This window comes from Leucopleurus acutus, assembly GCF_964270905.1.
Source record: "Leucopleurus acutus genome assembly, chromosome: 16".
In the NCBI taxonomy this organism is placed as follows: Eukaryota; Metazoa; Chordata; class Mammalia; order Artiodactyla; family Delphinidae; genus Leucopleurus; species Leucopleurus acutus.
Window position 1 is genome coordinate 72,083,647 of NC_139158.1, and position 20,821 is coordinate 72,104,467.

The following is a 20,821-nucleotide window of genomic DNA, read 5'->3' on the forward strand; positions in this document are numbered from 1 at the left end:
CCTCCTGTCCTACTCCAAGAGCATACACTTTTGATCCTGTTAGGTTTTTTTTTTTTGGTGGTATGCGGGCCTGTCACGGCTGTGGCCTCTCCCGTTGCGGAGCACAGGCTCTGGACGCGCAGGCTCAGCAGCCATGGCTCACGGGCCCAGGCACTCCGCAGCATGTGGGATCTTCCCGGACTGGGGCACGAACCCGTGTCCCCTGCATTGGCAGGCGGACTCTCAACCACTGCGCCACCAGGGAAGCCTGATCCTGTTAGTTTTTTGTTCTAGTGTTTCTCTCTCCATATATCTAAGTAATATGCTTATGCAGCTGTCTTTATAAAATTTTTATTATGGAAAATTTCAAACATACAGTACTAGAGAGAATAGTATAACAGATCGTCATGTACCACCCATTACCCAGCTTCAAGAATTGTGACCAAACTTGTTTCATCTGTGCTTGTGGCCATTTTCGCCCTGCTTATAGATAATTTGGGGATAAATTCTAGACAACATTTCATCAGTAATTACTTCAGCATGTATCTCTAAGAGAATAACTCCTTTTTTTAAAACATAACTACACTCCCATTATTACACAGTAAAATAATTAATAATCCCTTATTACTAGCAAAGGTCTCCAATTAACTCAAAATATTTATTTTTCAAATGAGATCCAAACAAGGACCACACAGAACCGTACCGCTCTTTCTTTATTCATCAGTTTTAGACACTGCCTGTTGACCTCCTAGGATGGCCCACGAGGCCTTAGCCTTGTTATAAACACCACAGCCCCGCTCACTCTTTTCTCCCTTACCCTTTTCTCCCAGCACCACAGTTTTTTGGTTAAATTCGTATTCACTGTTTTTCAGTGTTATGGCACTGTAAATATTATTTACCGCTGAGCCAGTAACGTTCTAATTATTTTTCCTTTCTGTCTGACGGTTTTCCTGGACTTAACAATAGCTTCTGCTTTAACATGCTTAGTTTTCCTTGTTGCGTCGTGCTGAATCTTTCCCGTAGACTTTCAGTACAGTTCTTGGCAGGCTTGTCAGAGTCCCGTCCTATTTTCCTGGAGCTTCCACCCTCCTGCTTGAATCAGACTGACGCCCCCTAGGCTCGCGAGTCAGCCAGGTCCCAAAGCTACCTTCTTCTTCTCCCCCTCCCCTCCCCTCCCCCTTCTCTCCTCCCCCTTCCCTCCCCCCTCCTTCCCCTCCCCCTCCTCCCTTTCCCCCTCCTCCCCCTGTGCCTTTCACTTCTGTTATTAGATCCTTGCTTTTCAAAATCTTACTTTTTGGGACTTCCCTGGTGGCGCAGTGGTTAAAAATCCACCTGCCAACGCAGGGGACATGGGTTCGAGCCCTGGTCCAGGAAGATCCCACGTGCTGCGGAGCAACTAAGCCCATGCGCCACAACTACTGAAGCCCATGTGCCACAACTACTGAAGCCCATGTGCCACAACTACTGAAGCCCATGCACCTAGAGCCCGTGCTCCACAGCAAGAGAAGCCACTGCAATGAGAAGCCCGTACACCGCAATGAAGAGTAGCCCCCGCTCGCTGCAACTAGAGAAAGCCCACACGCAGCACCAAAGATCCAATGCAGCCAAAAATAAATAAATTAATAATAAAAATAAGTTAATTACAAAAATAAATTTTTTTTAAATCTTACTTTTTAGTTTAAACCCTTGTTTAGGTAAACTTCTCCTCCAGAAGTTTACTGAGAAAACAGTACATGAGTGATAAATTGTTCTAAGTCCTTGCAGTTCTGAAAATGTCTTTATATTGCCTTTCTGAGTATAAATTCTAGGTCCCAAATCATTTTCTTTTAGAACTTTTCCCTTGGAAAGCATTGCTCCTTTTCTTCAGGCACCCAGCATTGCTGGCAAGAGGTCTGATACCCGTCTGATTCTTTTTTTTTTTTCTTGGAAATTACTGGAATTGTATTTGTCTCAGGCTTATGACTTGCAACCAAAGACATTGTTCAAAGAAAGCAAAGATTAAGTACACTTTAGGGAGAAGGAGACAATACACATTGGTAACAGGAGATCAGGTTGACAAAAGAAGCCATCCATTACACTATATAGATTCTTTTCTCTTGAAATAATCTGTCTCTCTAGAAACTTGTAGCATTTTTTCCTTATGAATTCTGAACGGTCAGGACACTCTGTCTGGGTGTGGTCTTTTCTCATACTCTGTGCATTTTAAGCTTTGCAGTTCGAAGATGCAGTCTTCCTTCGGCTCTGGGAAATTTTCCTCTTGATTTCTCAGATAACTTCCTGTTGTATTTTCCTTTACTTTCTATTCTGTTCTTTTTATGGAATTCCTATTTAGTTTGACATTGAACTTCCTGGAATGTTGTTCTAGATCAAGATACTTTTGTATCCTGTGAATATTTTTTCCCTATATTTTGAATGATTTCCTTTTCATATTTTCCAGCCCTTCTCCTGAATTGTTAATTTCAGTATTCATATTGTTAACTTCTAAGAGCCCAGTTTTGTCAGCTTATTTCATGCTTCGTGGACACAGTATCTTCAGAATCTCTCTGAAGATGTAAGAATTTTTCTGTAAAGCTTTTCACTTGCCTGAATCTTTTTTCCCATGATGGAGTCTATTTGCTCTTTATTTCAGTCTCTGTCATGCTGTTGGTTTTCCTCAGATGCCCTATGATAGTTTTTTCTTTTTGCCATTTGTAATCAATAATAATAGCCTCCTTTTAGGAGCGAGGCCAGGGGTTTGCCTGGGGTTCTGCAGCACTTCCTGACCCTCTGTGTGCTGCGAGTGTGTTGTGGGCAGCTGACTGGCGCAGGACCTTCAGTGGGTCCCCTAATTCTCAGCCCTCTTCCAAATCCTCTTGATGCTTGCCGTCCCCAGGCCCAGAGCCTCCCTGGGCTTCCACATTTCCAGTGGTGCTTTCCTGCCCCTATGCTCTAGGTTTCATCTTCTATCTGTCATCATGCTTCTATGAACTGTTTCTGTCTTTTAGAAATTATTTGGAATGAAATCTTTTGTTCTCTAATGATCCTACTCAACAAGAGGGAAATCCCGATTTGAAATTTAGAAGACATGATACTTTTTTTTAAAGCATAAAACAGTTGCTTTAACCCAAGCCTGGACTATCCAGGGTATGTGTGTGTGTTTAGAAAATATTTGTTGAATTTCCTATTCTGTATCAGTGAACGAGGGAGACATGTTGTCGACCTTGTGGAGCTTACAATAACTTATGTTAAGGGTTATGAGAGGAGAGATGGAGGGTGCCTTGGGACCCATACACCTAGGAGAGCTCACTTGGCTCAGAGGGAAGGCCTCCAGAAGGAAGTGACGTTTCATCTGGGATCTGATGGCTGAGGAGGAGTTAACCAAAACAAGAGGGTGGGGCCAATCAGATGTATGTTTCAAGTGCAGGGTCAGAGAGAGCCTCAAACCAATAGAAGGGCTTCCTACTGTTGGAGCACCAGGCTGTGCAGCCGCAGGAAATCCCCTGCCTTCTGGGGCCTGGCATTCCCCATCTCAAAAATGAGGAGACTCAATGAGCATGCTCTTTTCAGCTGTAAAAATCAACAAGTTTAAGATTGTTTAAAATTAACTCAAGCGTGGAGATCCATCTCTCCCATAACTGCCCCAATCTGAAACCTATCTCTTGCTGGTGGGAAGCAGGTATTAAGAAGGCTGAAAAAGGCAGGGGAGGGGCAGTGTGGTACCCTGCAAACCTCCCCATTTTCAAGGTGCATTCTCACAGGGACCAGGCTTCCCTTCCCCTGCCAGCTCTGCAGCAGGCACACAGCATCAGCAGCAGCTGGGGTGGTGGTGGGGGGGACCGGGAGGTGGAGCCTCAGAACATCAAACCCTGTACACAAGGCAGCCAGATGTGCTCCAGAACCAGAAAAAGGTATCAAACAGTTGTCGTCTTTTGTGGGGTTGACTCCTCCCCCACCCCCAAATGACTTAAGTTTCTGAATTCAAACATTGTTTTGAGTGTAGGTGCGGTTCTTTCTGGGTCCATACCCCAGGAGGTTAACAGCCTGTTTCTGATGGTAGAATGATGGATGACCTTCCTCCCTTTTTTTCTGCTCTTTTCTATTTTCCTATTTTTTTACAATAAGCAAGTATGATTCTAATTGGAAAGAAAACAAAATCTACTTTGATTTATTAAGTCTCAGTCCATATGTTTCTCAATTAGTTTCGTCTGGAAAAAATGGGGACCTTCCAGCTGTGTGGCGTAAGGATTAAGTGCATTTGAAATGGCATGATAGCTGAAACTGAACTTTTTTTTTTTTTTTTTTTGCGGCACGCGGGCCTCTCACTGCTGGGGCCCCTCCCGCTGCGGAGCACAGGCTCCTGACGCGCAGGCTCAGCGGCCATGGCCCACGGGCCGAGCCGCTCCGCGGCACGCGGGACCCTCCCGGACCAGGGCACGAACCCGCGTCCCCTGCATCGGCAGGCGGACTCCCAACCACTGCGCCACCAGGGAAGCCCTGAAACTGGACTTTGGTAGGGTGAAAAGTTAATTGTATTTTACAGCAGTTGTTTGGACTAGAGGGTGGGTAGTGGTGGCCAGAATTTATTCATTCACATACTCCTTTCAACAGATAGCCATCAGTTACCAGCTGAACAAGTTACTCAGGTGATCTGTGTCTGGAATTTCCTCTTGTGTCAAGTGGAAAAATTAAATATACCAACCTCATAGGATCCTTGTCGAGATTAAATGAGGTAATTTATATAGAGCAGTTAGAACATTATCTGGCATGTGATAAACATTCAGTACAAGTTTTTGTTACTTTTGGATTTCCTTGTTTTAATAAATGTCTCGTAATATGTACAGAATGCTCATAAATTAGACACGGAGCTTTTGCTTAAGAAGCTCAAATTCTAGCAGCAGAATAAGATCCGTCCAGAAATAAATATGTCTCAAAGGAGAAAAGGTAAGTTTCTTAAGAGAAACAGATAAAGTACTAAGGAAATTCAGAGGGAGAGAGCCCCTCCGGACTGGGAATGAGGGGGTGGGAGTTAAAGGCAGCTTTGGGGCAAAGGGGCTGTGTGAGCCCTTCAGACCAGCCCTGCACGCTGAAGCTGCCAGAGTTTCCTTTATCCTCAAATGGAGCCAATCTTGCTGGCTGTGAAGATCTGCCAAGTTTCCTGCAGGGAAACATTTAAAAGGCAGTAGAGTAAGGGACTTAAGGGGACAGGCTTGGCCCCAGGCAGCCTGGCTTGGAGCACAGACTCCGTCACTTACTCCAGGGACCCTCTGAGAAGGCCAGTCAGCCTCTGCACGCATCGGTTTTCACAACTGTAGGATGAGACCGTGAGTAACACTTCCTGTAGCTGCTTCGGGTAAGGATACCATCCAGTGGGGTTTACAGCACAGAGCGTGGCCCCAGTCCATAGAGTGTATCATCTGCCGTGGTCAGTACTGGAGAAAGTGAGTGTGCTGGTGTTGTCACAGTTCTCTCTTCGTGGCTTCTGTCACAGATGGACAGTTCTTCAGTCTGCAGGGCAAGTGTTACAAAACACATGTTGTCGAGGAAAACGCTATATTTGTTTTTATGAATGGGCTCCTTACTAGTATTTTTGTTCAAGTAACAAAACGTGCTTCAGAGCACTGAGAGTGATGTCAGTAGGCTGACCTGTCAGGACACGGGCTTCATTTCCTCACTCCCACTCATACTTCTGAAATAAAGGCCCAGCCGAGCAATGCCCCACCTCCAGGCCCCCAATGCTGAGTGTCACTGGCAGCACACAAGAACACGCCTGACAGCGCTCCGAGGCTTTGTTCCCTACTCATCCTGACGTTCTAGAGAAACACGGGGCCCTTCTCTGGCTTCCCGACATTCTTGACCTTATTCATTGTCACGTCATCCTCCGGGCAGAGGGTGGTGACAATGAGTCAGAATTAGAAAATAATGTCTTTTCTCTAGGATGTGCCAGCTGATTTTACAAGTATTTTTGAACTTGTAGTCTGTGCCAGGCACTTAAGCCACACAAGAACCTTGAAGAGTGAATGCGGTTGTTACTCTCATTTTACATTGGGAAACCAAGGCACAAAGAAGTTAACTTGCCCAAGGTCCCACACAGGTAGAAGGTCCAGGGACAGGTCTCTTCAGGCTACTGACTGCTGCTCTCCATGGGTGACCAGACTGGTGTTCTTTTTATTCCATTACAGTCTCAGACCAACTTGTGGGAAAGCCTTCAGCATGGCACACTCCTTCCTAATATATAGCCTATTTGCTTGGACCTTTTCTGATTAACATCCAAGTTTTCTGAGAACTAATTAAAATTCTTGTTAAGTTACAAACTACCACAACCTTCCTCCCACCTATAAATAGCTTCTTTCCCAATAGAGCTGTAGTCCCAAGTAGCTTTAAAGCAAATCAGATCTGCACCATTGGGGGGAGGGGCGATTGAAACCCAGACTTGTTTCAGGCCACACAGTATTTTGGTAGAAAAGCAGGTAAGCACCCCTCTTACCTAGTAGCCAGAAGTGTTTCCTATTAGCTAACAGATTGACTACCTTTCCCCATCTCAGGCCTGGCTGAACCCAGGAAAACTCTCCTTCCCCGCTGGTTTTAAGAAGTTTAGCCCGTTTTTCAAAGTGGAGATGATCCCGTGTAGCACTAAGGGCCAGGCTCGGTGGATTAACCATCTTGGAAAGTAGCACTGGCAGTTGTGGGCACGTTGGCCTCAGCAGGAGTTAAAAGACTCAGTTTCCAAGTCTGGCCTTTTCGTCTTGAGCTGTGTGACCTCGGGCATGTCACTTATCTTCTCTCTGTTTCGTTTTCCTATTCAGGAAAAGGAGATTAATAATGCAGTTCCCTGGGGACCTGATTCTCCTCAAATGAGAATCAAAGGAGATTAGGTACAACAGTAAGAGCCACCATCTATCATCACTCACGTGCCAAATACTTTCAGTTCCCTTACATGTGTTATTTCATTCTCACTGTCCTAAAATGGAGGCCCTAGTGTCGCATTAAAAAAGAAAGAAAAAGTTCAGAGGAGTTAAGTCACATAGGATTCAGATCTACATCCCTGGCTCCCAAAGTGATGCTCATAATCACTAGACATATCACATTGCTTCCCACTATACACCAAAGCAGAGAGGCTTTGTCTTTCCTATCGAGTATTCTACAAATGCAAGAGATTAATTATTATCTCTAGTAACCACTGCTGCTCCATGTTAGTCCCTTAGGACAGTTAAATTCTCTTGCTGCTTTATCTTACCTAGTAGTTTATGCTGCCTCTTTCCATGTCCCCAGGACTTGTTCAGTGAATTCTTGGGGTTTTTCTCCCAGAGAAACAGTTCAGCTCTACCAGAAAGGGGGTTGAAGGAGGCTGAGCGGAGCCAGGCATCTTGAGCAGAGGCCTTGGACCCCTCCAGGGTTCCTCCCTCCCTCAAGCGTGTGGTCAGCCAGCTTGTAGTAAACTTCCTTATGTTGCATTTGTTGACAAGCTCGTCTGTCACTGAATTTTAGAAGTGGCCAGCTTATAGTAAACTTCCTTACGTTGCATTTGTTGATAAGCTTCTCCGTCACTGAATTTTAGAAGTGGAAGACACCAAAGCCCTCATTTCATTGATGGGGAAGCTGAGGTCCAGAGAGAGAGATGACTTGCTTGAGGTCATTCATTCAGTTAAGAGTGTGACCAGGACTGGAACCCAGTTCCCCAGGCAACAGACTAGTGCTCTCTCTGAGCCTTTGGAGTGGGCACGTGGCATCACCCCCAGTGAAGGACAGACTCATGCACTCTGTCCAGCATGCACCTAGGAAACTTTAGGGAGAAGTTCGACAACTTGGAAAATTGAGAAGGAAGAAGGAGATGGGGGGAGGGACGGGGTTGGGGTGCAGCTCCCCACCCTAACTAGTGGCTCATACACCAAAGAAGTGAATTAGACCACAGCACGGCAAACTGGGTAAGCCCACGGTCAGCAGTGACTAAGAGGCAAAGGGATTTATGCCGGGAGCCCTGGCCCAGGGAGTGGATAGGAAGCCTTTTGTCACTAAGGCTGCAGTGTTGAAAATGGAAGGAAGGATGTTAGGCAAATGTGCCGGCCCGGGATGCAGTTACAGCCCCCGCAGCTCATTGTCCAAAGGAAATGGATCTCTCCTGTGGACGGAGAGGTGGAAACTGAGCAAGGGAGCTGAGTGGTTGACATCATCAGGCTGAGCATTGGGTTACAACAAATGGGGACTTACTTGGCCCGAGACGTGGGAAACACCCACTAAAACCTTGAAGTGCATTTCATTTAGGAGACGCGGAGAGAGGGAGAGAGAGAGAGGGCACGAGAGATCCTGCCTGCACCCCTGGCCCGCTCTGCTAATCTTGCTTACCCTCGGAAGGGAGGCGTTCTGAATGCTGGCTTCTTAAATTCGACCTTCCCTTCTGACTGAGGACCACTGGACTTTGAAGGAACTCTCTGCTCTTGTAAGTAGAACTTCCTTCTCTGTCGCCACCCCCAGGGAGAAGCAGACTTGGAGGTAGGGCTCTCTGGAGAGCTTGCTTTCTAGCCTGTTGGTCACAAAGTGTCTATTTTTTTATATTATGATTTATTGCTTTGAAATTAATGGCTTTGTCTGAAACTGCCTAGGGCTAGAGTCTGAGCCTCAAGGCTCGCAGATGGGCTCCAGTCAAATGCTGTTTCACTTTGTTACCCAAAGAACTTTGACAGAGTACCTAGAACTTCGAAAGCAGCTCCTTGCCCCAAATATAAATGAGGAAATAAATCCTCCCTTAGAAATTGGTGTTTGGAAAATCTTTATTAATTTGTTTTTCTGATTACCAAGGTGGTACCAAAAAATCTTAAACATTGTAGAGAGAAATATCTCTGCAAATGAAAATTCCCTATAATCTTCCCCTCTTCAATATAACATCGGCATTTTAAATTTAAGATACAGATACAAATAGATTTCATGAAGTTGCCTCAGCACTTGTGCCCTGATGCCTCAGTGGCTGCATAGGAAACTCCAAGATCGAGATCTTTAACTTTGGCTTTGTGATCTTTTTATTGCTTCCTTTAAAAAATGTGCTGTTTATTCCTAGAAAATAAACAGAACGTGTAAGTCTTTGGGCGTTTTATTTGTTGGCTTCTGTGTTCAGGATTTTAAACCGAGGGAGCCACTCTGTGCAGAGAGGAAGGGAGGGGGCAGTACCAGTGGGTGCCGGGCTGAGGGTTCTCAGGTGGCTTGAGATACAAGGCTTGCAGGTGCTGTGTGTGCTCCATCTAGCCTCCTAGCAGGTAAAAATAGTTGAAAAAAATCACAGTTAAAGAAGACAGCCTTCAGCTTTAAAAAAACAAGAGCCACCCAAGGAAACCGTGGAAGCCTGGGCAAGTGTTTCACTCTCCGGGCCTCAGTTTCCTCATTTGTACCTAAATGAGGGGTGAAACTAGATGAGCGCTTTACAGTTGACCCTTGAACAACATGGCTTTAACCTGCGAGGGTCTACTGTTCTGTGGATGTTTTCCAATAGATACATGCTACGGAACTACATGATCTGCGGTCGGTTAAATCCATGGATAAATCCATGGATGCGGACCCATGATCTAGGTGGCCGACCGTAAAGGTTATACTTGGATTTTTGACTGCACGGTGGATTGGTGCCCCTCACCCCTGTGTTGTTCAAGGGTCAGCTCTGTTCCCAAGTTCAGTTTGAAGTGAACCACTGAAATCTCCTTCCCCTTTGAGGAGACCCCTGAGGGCTTGAGGAGCAAAATGCCCTTAGTTTTCAGGATCCTGGAATGGGTGAATACTGGTGCCTCTAGGAGAATTAAAAGACGTCATAAAACAGGCAATATTAAGTTACTTCTGAGTTGAAAGTGTTGTCAGGTTTTGTGTTTCTGAAGGAGAAAATCTCAGTGTGGTGTGCACGCACACCGGGGAGGGAGGAGAAAAAAGAATGCACCGTGCTGAGCACCTGCTAAGGGCCAGGCCCCGTGTTACGCTCATCCTTTCACATAACACCAGGTGGTCAGTATCATCATTCCCTAACTCCACCCACAGGGTAAATCTCCACTATACGTTCCCATATTATTGCGAACTCCTTCCTAGTGTTCACCTGAGCTGTGAGAGCACCGAATCCTAACCACTAGACCACCAGGGAGTGTCATACCTGCGCTGTGCTTACATGGTTATTGGCGTGACATCAGTTCACTGCTTCCACTAGACCACATGCACCGTCTCCTCTGTCACTGTACCTCCTTGCCTGGTAGAGAACTTGGCGCATAGGTACAGAGAAGACACATCAATTTTAACTTAAAGCCCACTGTCCTTCTCCCTAACTTGGCAAAAGAGAGGCAGAAAAGGAGGGGAAATCTGCTTTTTTGCCTCCCTCCCTCCTCCATCTCACCGAGACACAGCCTGCACTGCTGCAGGGAAAGGGCGCCAGAGCCAGGGTACAAAGAAGAGCAAAAGAAGTTGTCGGATCTCGGCCTCTGAGTTTCCAGGTGTCCAGATCTTGGCAACTTGAGGGGTTTTTTTCTCTTTAAGGCCATCAGAGACCCTAGCCTTCAGGAAGATGCAGTATTTAAAACAATTTGGATTAAGATCGCGGTTAACTGGAGGGTTTGTGCAGCCCCTCAGCATATCTGAGAGCTGAAGCATAACTTCTCCAGCAGCTAAGCCCTTTGAAAGTGGACTGTGGCTGCCAGGGCAGCGCCCCTGGGCATGGGCAGCAGGAGGGCCCGGGCCTCTGTCCCAGCCTCACCCAGGATCTGGAGCCCCAGAATCTCAAAACTTTGGCTGATTAAAAAAGTCGTCCCTCTTCCTAAGGTGGTGGTGAGGAGGTGATATTCTGGAAGGAAGGTACCTGGTTTGGGTTTTTATTTATGTTTAAATTCGAATGCTTATCCAGTCTGTTGCGCTCTCTAGTTTCCTGCCTGGTCTTCGGCCCCTGTGGGCACTTGCATTTGTGGCCCCCGGGCTGGTTGGTGTCCCCAGTCCCTGTCACTCTAGACAGTCTAGGGTTCGAGGAGAAGTTGAGCCATCTCAGACAGATGACCCCCGTCACACAACGTGCTCCTCTTCTGGAAAGTGGGAGGTCACAATTATACCTACCTCAGACAGGCGCCCTGAGGACAAAGCAGGATAAAGCTCGTAATGCACTTGGTTGGTCCAAAAATACATGCTCAGGATTAGCTGCGTTATGGTTTCCAGAAAGAGAAAGTCAGCTGACGTCACAGGCACCTGCCCCCTCAGTCGCAGGATGGCATTTGCGTGAGGAGCCTGAAGTTATCTCTGAACTCCTCAGTTTCGACCCCCCCATCCCCTACTGGGCCCTGGAGCTGCCATGCTGGCTCTTTAATCCAAACCTCAGCAGTGTTTCCTGTCACCCACTTAAGTGATGAGGCCAAAAGCTGAAGTGGGCGCTGTTCTCTTGGCACCCAAGGTCCCTGGCCCAGCCGCTGAAGGAAAAAGGTGGTGGCAGGTGTTACTTTCTGAGTGTGACAAGCGGCTGAGCTCACCCAGTTCACTCTGCTGAGTGCTTTCACGAGGGGCCAGAAGTGATTCCTAAGTGGAGACAGACGTGGAAAATCTAAGGTTCTTGAAAACAAGTCATTAATCACGACCCAAGGCTGAGCTCACTACCTCCTGGAAATCTTTCAGAAATGCCTCATGAAAACTTTGAAAACTGCCCCTTCAAAGAGTGATTTCTTTGGAAGTTGCAGTCAGCTGCCATGCTGAGCCATTCCGAATCACAGATGAAGACACATCCGCTCTGACCGGAGGAGGCCAGCATTTCCTAACTTGAAAAGAAGTCTCTAATCTTCCAAGAAATTGCTGGTCTTCAACTTGGCTTTTCCAAACTGAATAATGGACCTTCAAGGCACTAAAGAAATGAAGTATTTGGGTTGCTAATGCGTTCTTATGTCCCAGGGAGCTAGGTCAGTAATTATGTTTAGTACTTTATGGCTGTGGTTTCTGACGTTCAGTAAACCTGCTGAGGGCTGATGGGTACCGGAGACGAGGCTAGAGGAACAGGCTGATTAAGAGACAGCCTCTGGCCTGGTGCAGTTCTCAGGGCATCGCGAGGACAGGTGGGTGAGTGAATAATTACAGTGGATCAGCAGCACGTGGACGGAGGTCGTGGTCTTGAGCTGGGTTGATTACCCCCACGCTCCCCTCCATTTGCTGACGCCCAGAGCTTTGCCAGCACTCGCGTTAGGGGGAAATGAGAGCCGCTCCTGCTGAAGCATTCACCCCCAGCACCTTCCTATCCCCCTCGGGTTCAGAGGAAAGAAGGGAGTTCATCACAAAATGAACAAATGTAGCAGCACAAAATGTAGCAGCCCCACCTTAGAGGACCCGGAATCTGCTATCCCATGTTCAGTAAGGAATTCTAGGGATGCGTGATTCTGTCGTCTAAAATCACCACTAAGTTTTCTGTTGGTTTGTTTTTATAACATTTATATTGTGGCTTTTTTTTTTTCAGTTTACAAAATTGGAACATGTTCATGGAAGGAAAAGCGAGGTAGTACAGAAAAACATACTTAAATCATCACCCAGTGATTTCACTTCTCTGATTTTCAAATAAGGCATGGCGAGGTCAAAGGGCATGACCGTTTTTAGATCTCTGATACACGTTCCCGGTTTGCCACTGGAAAGTGTCAGCCTATATAAGCTCCCATCAGCAGTCCATGCTTATGCCCGCATCCCCTCACCCGCACACTGGCTGCATCTGGAGTTTAGCTCGTTTTAATTTCTCCCTAGGGCAGAGTCCCTGTTTGCGTATCTCAGAGGTGCTCGTGTTCTGTGTTGCGGTCCCCGCGGGGGAAGAAACCACTATCTGCGCTTGGTTAGGGGCCCTGGCTTTCCTTTGTACTTTCCTGTACGTATGTGTGAATTCACCCATTGTAAAGAGCCCTTTGTGTTTTCGGTATTATGCGAGGTGCTATGGGCAATACCAAGGTAAGTAAAACTTATAAGTAGCTCACAGCCTGATAGGAAAAAAGGACTCGGTGACTCTTAACACGTGTGATTATGTGCCCCAAGAGAGGGACAGTGCTGTGGAAGGCCTGAGAGAGTAGCTATTAAGCCGGGACTTCGGTTCACTTCAGTAAATCTTTCATGTATTCAGCCCGTGTTTATTGAGCACCTCATATCTGCTAGGCACTGGGCAAGGTGGTAGGTGGACAGTGCTACATAGAACAGGCATGGTCCTTCCTCACGTGAAGCTTACATGGACTGATGGTGGTGTTATGAAATAAACAGCATGAGTGATGGATGCGGAGGAGAGTGTAGTTGGGGCAGGTTTGCCTGAAGAGCTGGTGTTTAAACCAAGATAAGGAGTCAGTTATGCCTAGGAGTTGGGGCAGAGGGTGCTGGGGGTGGGAGAGAATACTCCAGGTAGGGAGAGGTACACAGGTGAAAGGCGCAAGGCGGGAAAGCCTGTGGAATGTTGGGGAAAGTGAAAGGAGGCAGTGTGGCTAAAGCCTAGAGGGGAAAGGAAGAGAGGAGAGGGTGAAGGTTAGGGTCGGGGGAAGGTTAGGAAAATGATGGAGGGGCCTGGTGATGCAGGGGATTTTCCTTCCCTTATTCAGCAGCTGTACACCAGTATATGAGCAAAATTTCTCTCTGAGTTGGCATAGAATAGTCCTCCTAGTCTGTAATTTTTTCATAAGGGGCAGGAAAAATCTCTTACTCCCAAGGGCCAATGTCTATTCATTGGCTTGCCTATAGTTCCCCTTTCTGATTTCAAATGTGAGCTCCCCGCTGGACTTGGGTTTGGAGACCTGAGTTTGTACTGCTGCTCTGTTACCAACTTGCTGTGTGACCTTAAAGGATCCTTAACTTCTCTGGGCCTCATTTTCATCTGTCAATGGGAATGATGCTGATCTGATCCCAGGGTCATTGTGAAGATCGAATAAGTATCCTAAACTGCTTTGTAAAATATGGAGTGCTGTAGACATATGAGCTATCATTATTATTTCAATGAAACATTTCTTATCAGTGAAATAAGAGTTGAAAGTGAAGCATGCCACCAGGAAAGGGCAGAGTGTACCTTCCAGGCAACCCCGAAATGGCAGATTCAGCATAGGTGGCTCTCCTTCAAGAGCTTGTTGTGAATGCTGTTCCTCTTTTCTCTTTCATTTCATCCACTGGGATAAACCACTTCCTTCCTTTCTCCTTCCAACAGAATGGGTTACAAAACAATCCATTTCACTTCTCTGGATTCCAGGACCCATTTGATATAGAAGCCAGAGCATCTGCTTGGAGGCCAAGAGAGCCTTGTGAGCAGAGATGCTGCGGTTTACTGGGCTTTGGTTCCCGGCAAACATAGATGCCCGGGTGTATATTTAATTGGGTTTGGGGAGAAAGGCAATTACGGGCACAGAGCCACGAAAAGCAGTCAACAGTGCAGAAGCGGCCCACACACCACCTAAGCAGGGCAGTTTCAAGCCAAAGCTTTAGGCTTGCTTTTGGATTTTTAAAGGGGAGCATTTTTATTTAAGTAAAAAAAAAAAAAAAAAAAAAAATTCCCTTAAAAAGTGACATAAATGCTTAGGAAATAAAGTGCACTCTTTTTTCCCTTTCATGAAGCTTTTTTAAAAAATGTGTCTTCCAGCTATTAAAATGATAGGTTGGAAGACCTGTTCTATTTGACCAGAAGAGAAAGTGACAGTAAGTGCAGTTAACTGTCCCATGTAGATAAATGGGTAGTGTGTGACTCAGTTTACCAGCATGCTTTCTCTGCTCTCATTAGTTTGTTGTTGTTTTTGTTTTCTTCATTAGTTTTCCCTAAAGTGATGCATATGCTTGTTGTAGCTAGACAATTTGAAGATGTATAAAGAAAAAGTTTGTAATCTCTCCCCTCTCCCTGCTCCCCGTTTCCATCCTTCTGAGATAACCACTGTAATCAGTTTGGTGTATATCTTTCCATACCTTTCTCCAGGCTCCTACGTGAATGGATACTTTGTGTATGTTTGTGGTTTTTATGTTTTGTCACAAGTGGAATTGTACTTTATTATTTTGCAGTTTATTTTTCCCACTAAATAATACATCATGGGTAGGTACAAATTTGATTCACTCTTAAATAACTTCAGGGCTGTAGATCTAGAGGTACCAGAGTATATTCAACCATTTCTCCTTTGGCAGATACTCGAGTTATTACCATTTTTTTTACGAAAACTATTGTTGCGTTAAATATCTATATGTACATATCTTTCTTCACTGGTCCTTTTGTTTTTATAGATTATATTTTCAAAAATAGTATTGCTGGGTTAAAGGGTATACGTACTTGACATTTTAATAGATAAAACTGTCCTACTTTACAAAGAGTTCTTATAATTTACATTCTCCCCAGCAATATGTGAGTACTTCCATTTCCCTAAGTCTTTACCAGTATTAGATATTCTCTCTTCTTTCCTCCATCTCTCCTTCCTTCCATCTCTATTGTTTTATTTCTGACCAAGCTGATGGGAAAATGGTGTTTTATTTTTGTATATTCTTTACTGCTAGTGAAACTCAACATTGTTTCATGTTAATTGACCATTTCATTTTCCTCTTCTATGAATTTCCTTTGCACATTTTTCTTATGAATTATTTGCCTTTTTCTCAACAAGTAGTAGGAGCTCTTTATGTGTTTATGTATTAAGGATTCCATATGTGTTACAAATATTTTTCCTAATCTATTATATGTTTATTAATTTGTTTCTGTATTTTTCTTCATAGTGTCTGGATTTCTTGCCTTGTTTAGGAATAACTTCCCCACCTCAAAGTTACATAAATATTTTCCTAAATGTTTTTCTAATACTTTTATGGTTTTAATTAATTTAATCCTGAATGTTTAATCCCTTTGGAATTTATGTTTATACATAGCAAGAGGTAGTGATCAAGCCTTTTTCTAGATGGCCAGCACCATTTATTAAGTTAGCCATCTTTTCTATTTTGTGTTGAAACCCATCTTTGTCATAAATAATTTCCTTTATTGTATCTGTTTCTGAACTTGCTATTCTAATCCACAGCTTATTTGTCTATTCTTATGTTAATACTGTATCTTTATTATAATGTCTTTATAGTAAGCTTTTCTTGTAAGACAGATCCCCTATTTATTTTTTATAATTATCTTTACTATTTCTTGGCTAATTTTCTTGAGTACTTATTATTCCATATGAACTCTAAAGTATTTTTTTTTATTCACCCATCCAAAAAAACCTATTGGTAATTCTTACTGGAATTTAATTAGAATTATGTAGTCACTTGAGAAGGATGGCATTTTTGGATAATTAGGCTTTTCTACCCAGGAGCATGCTAACTGGTTTGCAACTTATGCATTCTATTTCTATATTTTGTTGCTTTTACCTTTAGAATTTCTATATGCATCATGGATGTGTTATCTAAAATTAAACAGTATTTCTGTGTTTGCCCTGAATAATCAAAAACCTTACAACATTTAACTCTGATTTCTCTTCCATCTTCAATGTTATTATTGTCAAACATGTAATATTGTCAATATTATCAGATACGTTTTTACCTCCTCATTTAGCTCTGTTTCACTCAATCAGTACTTCTTTAAGTTTACCAATATACTTACTAATTTTGCGCACTGTTGATTCTAAAATCTCACTTATTTTCTGTGTTCAGTTTCTCTTCTGTTGGAGAATGTTTTTGGAGTTTGTCAATGGTAAACTTGCTCAGTCAGTTTTTGTCTGAAAATGTCTTTTGCCCCCACTCTTTTTTTTTTTTTTTTTAGTTAATTTATTTATTTTATTTATTTTTGGCTGCGTTGGGTCTTCCTTGCTGCGCGCTGGCTTTCTCTAGTTGCAAGTGAGCAGGAGCTACTCTTCGTTGCGGTGTGCGGGCTTCTCACTGCAGTGGCTTCTCTTGTTGCGGTGCACGGGCTCTAGGCATGCGGGCTTCAGTAGTTGTGGCTCGCGGGCTCTAGAGCACAGGCTCAGTACTTGGTGGCGCATGGGCTTAGTTGCTCCATGGCATGTGGGATCTTCCCGGACCAGGGCTCAAGCCTGTGTCCCCTGCACTGGCAGAATGATTCTTGACCACTGCACCACTAGGAAAGCCCTGCCCCTACTCTTGATATTTTAGAATTTTAGATAGCATGTATAATGATTATATGGAAGTTACGTATGCCTCTGTAAAAGTTTTCAACTAAAACAGAAATAGTTAATGTAAAAAGTGAAAGTCTTTCATTCCTTTTTCTGAGTCCCAAAGAGAGCCGCTGTTCATAGTTTGCTGTTTGCCTTTTTCTAGATTCAAAAATTTTGTATATACACAAACGGTGTACATTTTTCTAAGCATAAACAATCATGGTCATTTTTTCAAAAAAAGCAATAATATATACAATTTTACACTACTTTTTAACAACAGAGCATGTACATTTTCCCATGTCAGTATGACAAAATCTCCCTCATTCTTTTTAACGGCTATGTAGTTTCTCATCATATTGATACACCATAATTTAACTCTTTTCCTATTAACAGACTTTTAAGTTGTTTCCTCTCTTATTTTTTTTTACTTTTACACAATATGTTTTACTGAACATTCTTTTACTTATGTGAGCATATTTATAGTATAAATTCCTAGATATCTGACTGATCCAAAGGATATGTGCAGTTAATATGTTAATAGATGTTGTTAACTTGTATTCCTAAAAGACTGTTTCAGTTTACAACCCTAGAGTATGTCTGGCTCTAATTTTTGTTTTTCTTCTGGTTCCTTAGAATTTCCATATTGATTAGTCAACAGTGGAAAATCTGAAGAGATGCGAGCTGGAAAAAGAAACTAAACCAGGTGGGTAGTCACATTGTTCATACCACTACTGTAGCATCACAAATGTTTACCTAAATACCTTTATTTCCATTTGAAGAGGGAAAAGAAATAGATTCCAAATGAAATTGGAGAGGAATGTGGGCCCCATGAAGAAGAGGCAGGATGGCCCTTTTCAGAAGTTATAGAACATCACTCTGCAATTTCAGTCATGATTCCATTTACATAGTTTCTCTATAGCAAAAGAAAGACAATTTACTTCTGGTGGCTTAAAAGAGAATGGGGGCTTCCCTGGTGGCGCAGTGGTTGAGAGTCCGCCTGCCGATGCAGGGGACATGGGTTCGTGCCCCGGTCCGGGAAGATCCCACATGCCGCGGAGCGGGCTCGCTGAGCCTATGCTCTGCAATGGGAGAGGCCACAACAGTGAGAGGCCCACGTACTGCAAAAAAAAAAAAAAAAAGAGGATGGGTTTCTTCAGCCATCTACTTAAGCAGATAGAATCATTCACAGGAGTTATTAGCAAACCTAGTCATGATGCCGACTTTCCTGTCCACCAATGGTTTGTTATAAAGGTATTTTCCTAGAGACTAGGGCACATTTGGGGGATTTTAATACTGTGATACAGGAGCAAAAGCAGGCAAAACCCAGCGCATAGAAACAAGTACAGCCCAGTAATGTGGTGAGGAGAGGTGGCGCAGGCCCATGCCAGCCGTAAGAAGGACGCAGTTCGTGCCACATAGAATGGCCTGCCTGGAAGTGTGGCCACCTTGGGTTAGTGTTCATATTTTTATGGCATCCAAACATTTTCTAACAGCTTCTGACCCGTGGTCCACCCACCTCCCTTGCCCCCAACTCGCCTACCCCTTTCCAGCTCCATCCTCTTGGATTAGGGCAGAGTCTCCAGCCTTTAGTACTCTGTCCAAGTCCTAGTAGTCCTGGGAATTTGGGGGGTTTCCAGCTCCTTTGAATTCCCTCTCATGGCCTGGCCTGCCTCTAGCACCTCTCCTAAGATTCCTCTTCTCTGTTGGCAGAGCAAGAATCTTATCTGGAAGGCAGTTGCCCTGGGTCTGGAACTTCCCAGCTGCTTATCAGCAAGGCTTTGGGGCCTTGCCCTACAGTAGCTTCCTGAGCCACCAGGTTTGTGTCCTGTTCTGACTCAGTGCTGCTGGGAATCCCCTGGATGCATATACTTGCAGTGACTAGGATGCGGCAGTCAGCTCCCAGGACTGTTTATCTGGCCAAGATCAGAGGACCTTCTATTCCAATTGCTGTGGGAGCATTCGGTCCCAGCCACTGAACCTTGAAGTTTAGAGCCTGGGTTTTTAAACAGGCTTCTGGGGTTCAGGATTTCCCTGTAAACATGGGTACAGTTTTGTATGCATACACACACACGTACTTTTCTAGGCAAAACGTCTGTAGCTTTCCTCAGATTCTCAAGTGTGTCTGTGACCTCTGAATTGGAAGAATCATTCGTCTCGAGAGAGCCTCAAGTGGTGTGGGGCACTGCGTCCCCTTGGGCAGCAGCCTCCCACATGCCAGGATATCTTGGGCGACCTCACCAAGCCTCTAGGTTTTTCTGTTTAGGGTTGAACTGGGACAAATTAGCTAATATCACTGAAGCTCAGAGCCATCTGATGGGATGTCCCAAAGTCCAGTCATGGAATTGTACCCCCAGCCCCTGTTTCATCTCACTGAGCACACTGTGTAGGTTTTCTGGTTTCTGAGTCTGCAGCTCGGAAGGGCTGCTCCGGCAGCTACACTGACGGCAGTGGGAATAGTGTTGATAGCTAAATTTCAGTCTGGCTTACCACTGCCAAGAACAGCGTCAGATACTTTGTACACCTTATCTTATTTGATCCTTACAACTTTCCACGGAGGTTGGAACTGTTATTTTACATATGGAGAAACTGAGGCACAGAGAGACTTTGTAACTCACCAGAGACCACAGCCAATAAGTCAGTAAGTAATACGTGACCCAAGCACATGAGCTTAACCACCAAGCTTTATGGTGAAAGTAAAGGGCATTCTTAGAAAAATAAAGCAGAAAAAATATGGGGCTGTTTAGTGTAGGGCAAACTGCCCTGTATCTTATAATAATACTAAGAACGTTGCCGTGTTATACCAGATATGAAAAACTATGCACACAGCACTGATCTTAAATCAGTAAGAAAAGGTTAATGGGTAATACACTAATGCGTTAGTGCAATACCTGAGAAGAATTTCTCTCCTTTGTAATTCAGATAAGCTTTATTGAAATATAATTCACATACCACACAATTCACCCATTTAAAGTCTACAGTTCATTGGCCTTCGGTATATTCACAGAGTTGTGAATCTGTCACCATAATCAGTTTTAGAACATTTTCATTCCCCCCAGAAGAAATCTCACACCCTTAACTCATCACCCTCCCAAGCCCCCAACCCTCCCCAGTCCTAGGCAACCACTAATCTGCTTTCTGTCTCCACATAAGGTTTTGATACTTAAAGGAGTAACAGTGTGGGAATCTTGGTGATCTGGTGTGAGTCATTCCCTGAGGAATAATTAGACAAATGAAATTTGACTCTAATGTATTTTATAAATGGCTTTATTAGCTAAGAAGCTACAAGCATGTCTTTGATATGCCCAAATTTAGGGTTGACATAGGCAAGAGACAAGTTTGTTTCTGAGTAATTTCCACTTGTCAACGTCACCTGTCAAACGGGCTCTTCTCAGCGAGTGGCTGTAAAACAATGATGGGTTCGTGGGGCCGCATTTCTCCATTGGTGGCAGAGCCAGTGGTGGTTCAGCGTAGGATCTTTTTTCTGCCATTGGAATCCCTGGCTTGCTTCTGTGTCTGCCTGGCTCTAGTTGTCAAAGTGAAGGGCACTCGTGTAGTTGCCCGTCACTCTGAAATTCAGGACAGGATCCCATCAGACAGAGGATGTACAACCACATGCTCTCTTGAACTCTTGTCACTTTAGCAGATCCACTGTGTATCTCTCCTGACTCATTCATTCATTCGTTCTTTTTGAAAACATTTATTAGGCGCTCTGCACCTGGCACTGTGGTGGGTGCTCAGGCAGTCATTCTGAAAGCTCCTTCTCCTTATTAGTACAGTGCGTGGCCTTATTAGGCCCAGGTGGGCAGAGCCATTTG

At 44.4% G+C, this 20,821-nt stretch overlaps 1 protein-coding gene across 3 annotated transcripts in view; it reads left to right on the plus strand.

The window, feature by feature from the left end:
• The window catches only part of PKIG (cAMP-dependent protein kinase inhibitor gamma), a 100,566-nt gene that overhangs the window by 55,404 nt on the left and 24,341 nt on the right, over positions 1 to 20,821 (plus strand). For 2 of the 3 annotated variants that reach the window (XM_082856683.1, XM_082856682.1), the window contains one exon: positions 17,640 to 17,709. The gene's annotated coding sequence lies outside the window, so the exon portion shown is untranslated. Of the gene's footprint in view, positions 1 to 8,237; positions 8,393 to 17,639; positions 17,710 to 20,821 lie in introns of those variants that run through there. The other variant, XM_082856681.1, reaches the window with a different exon arrangement.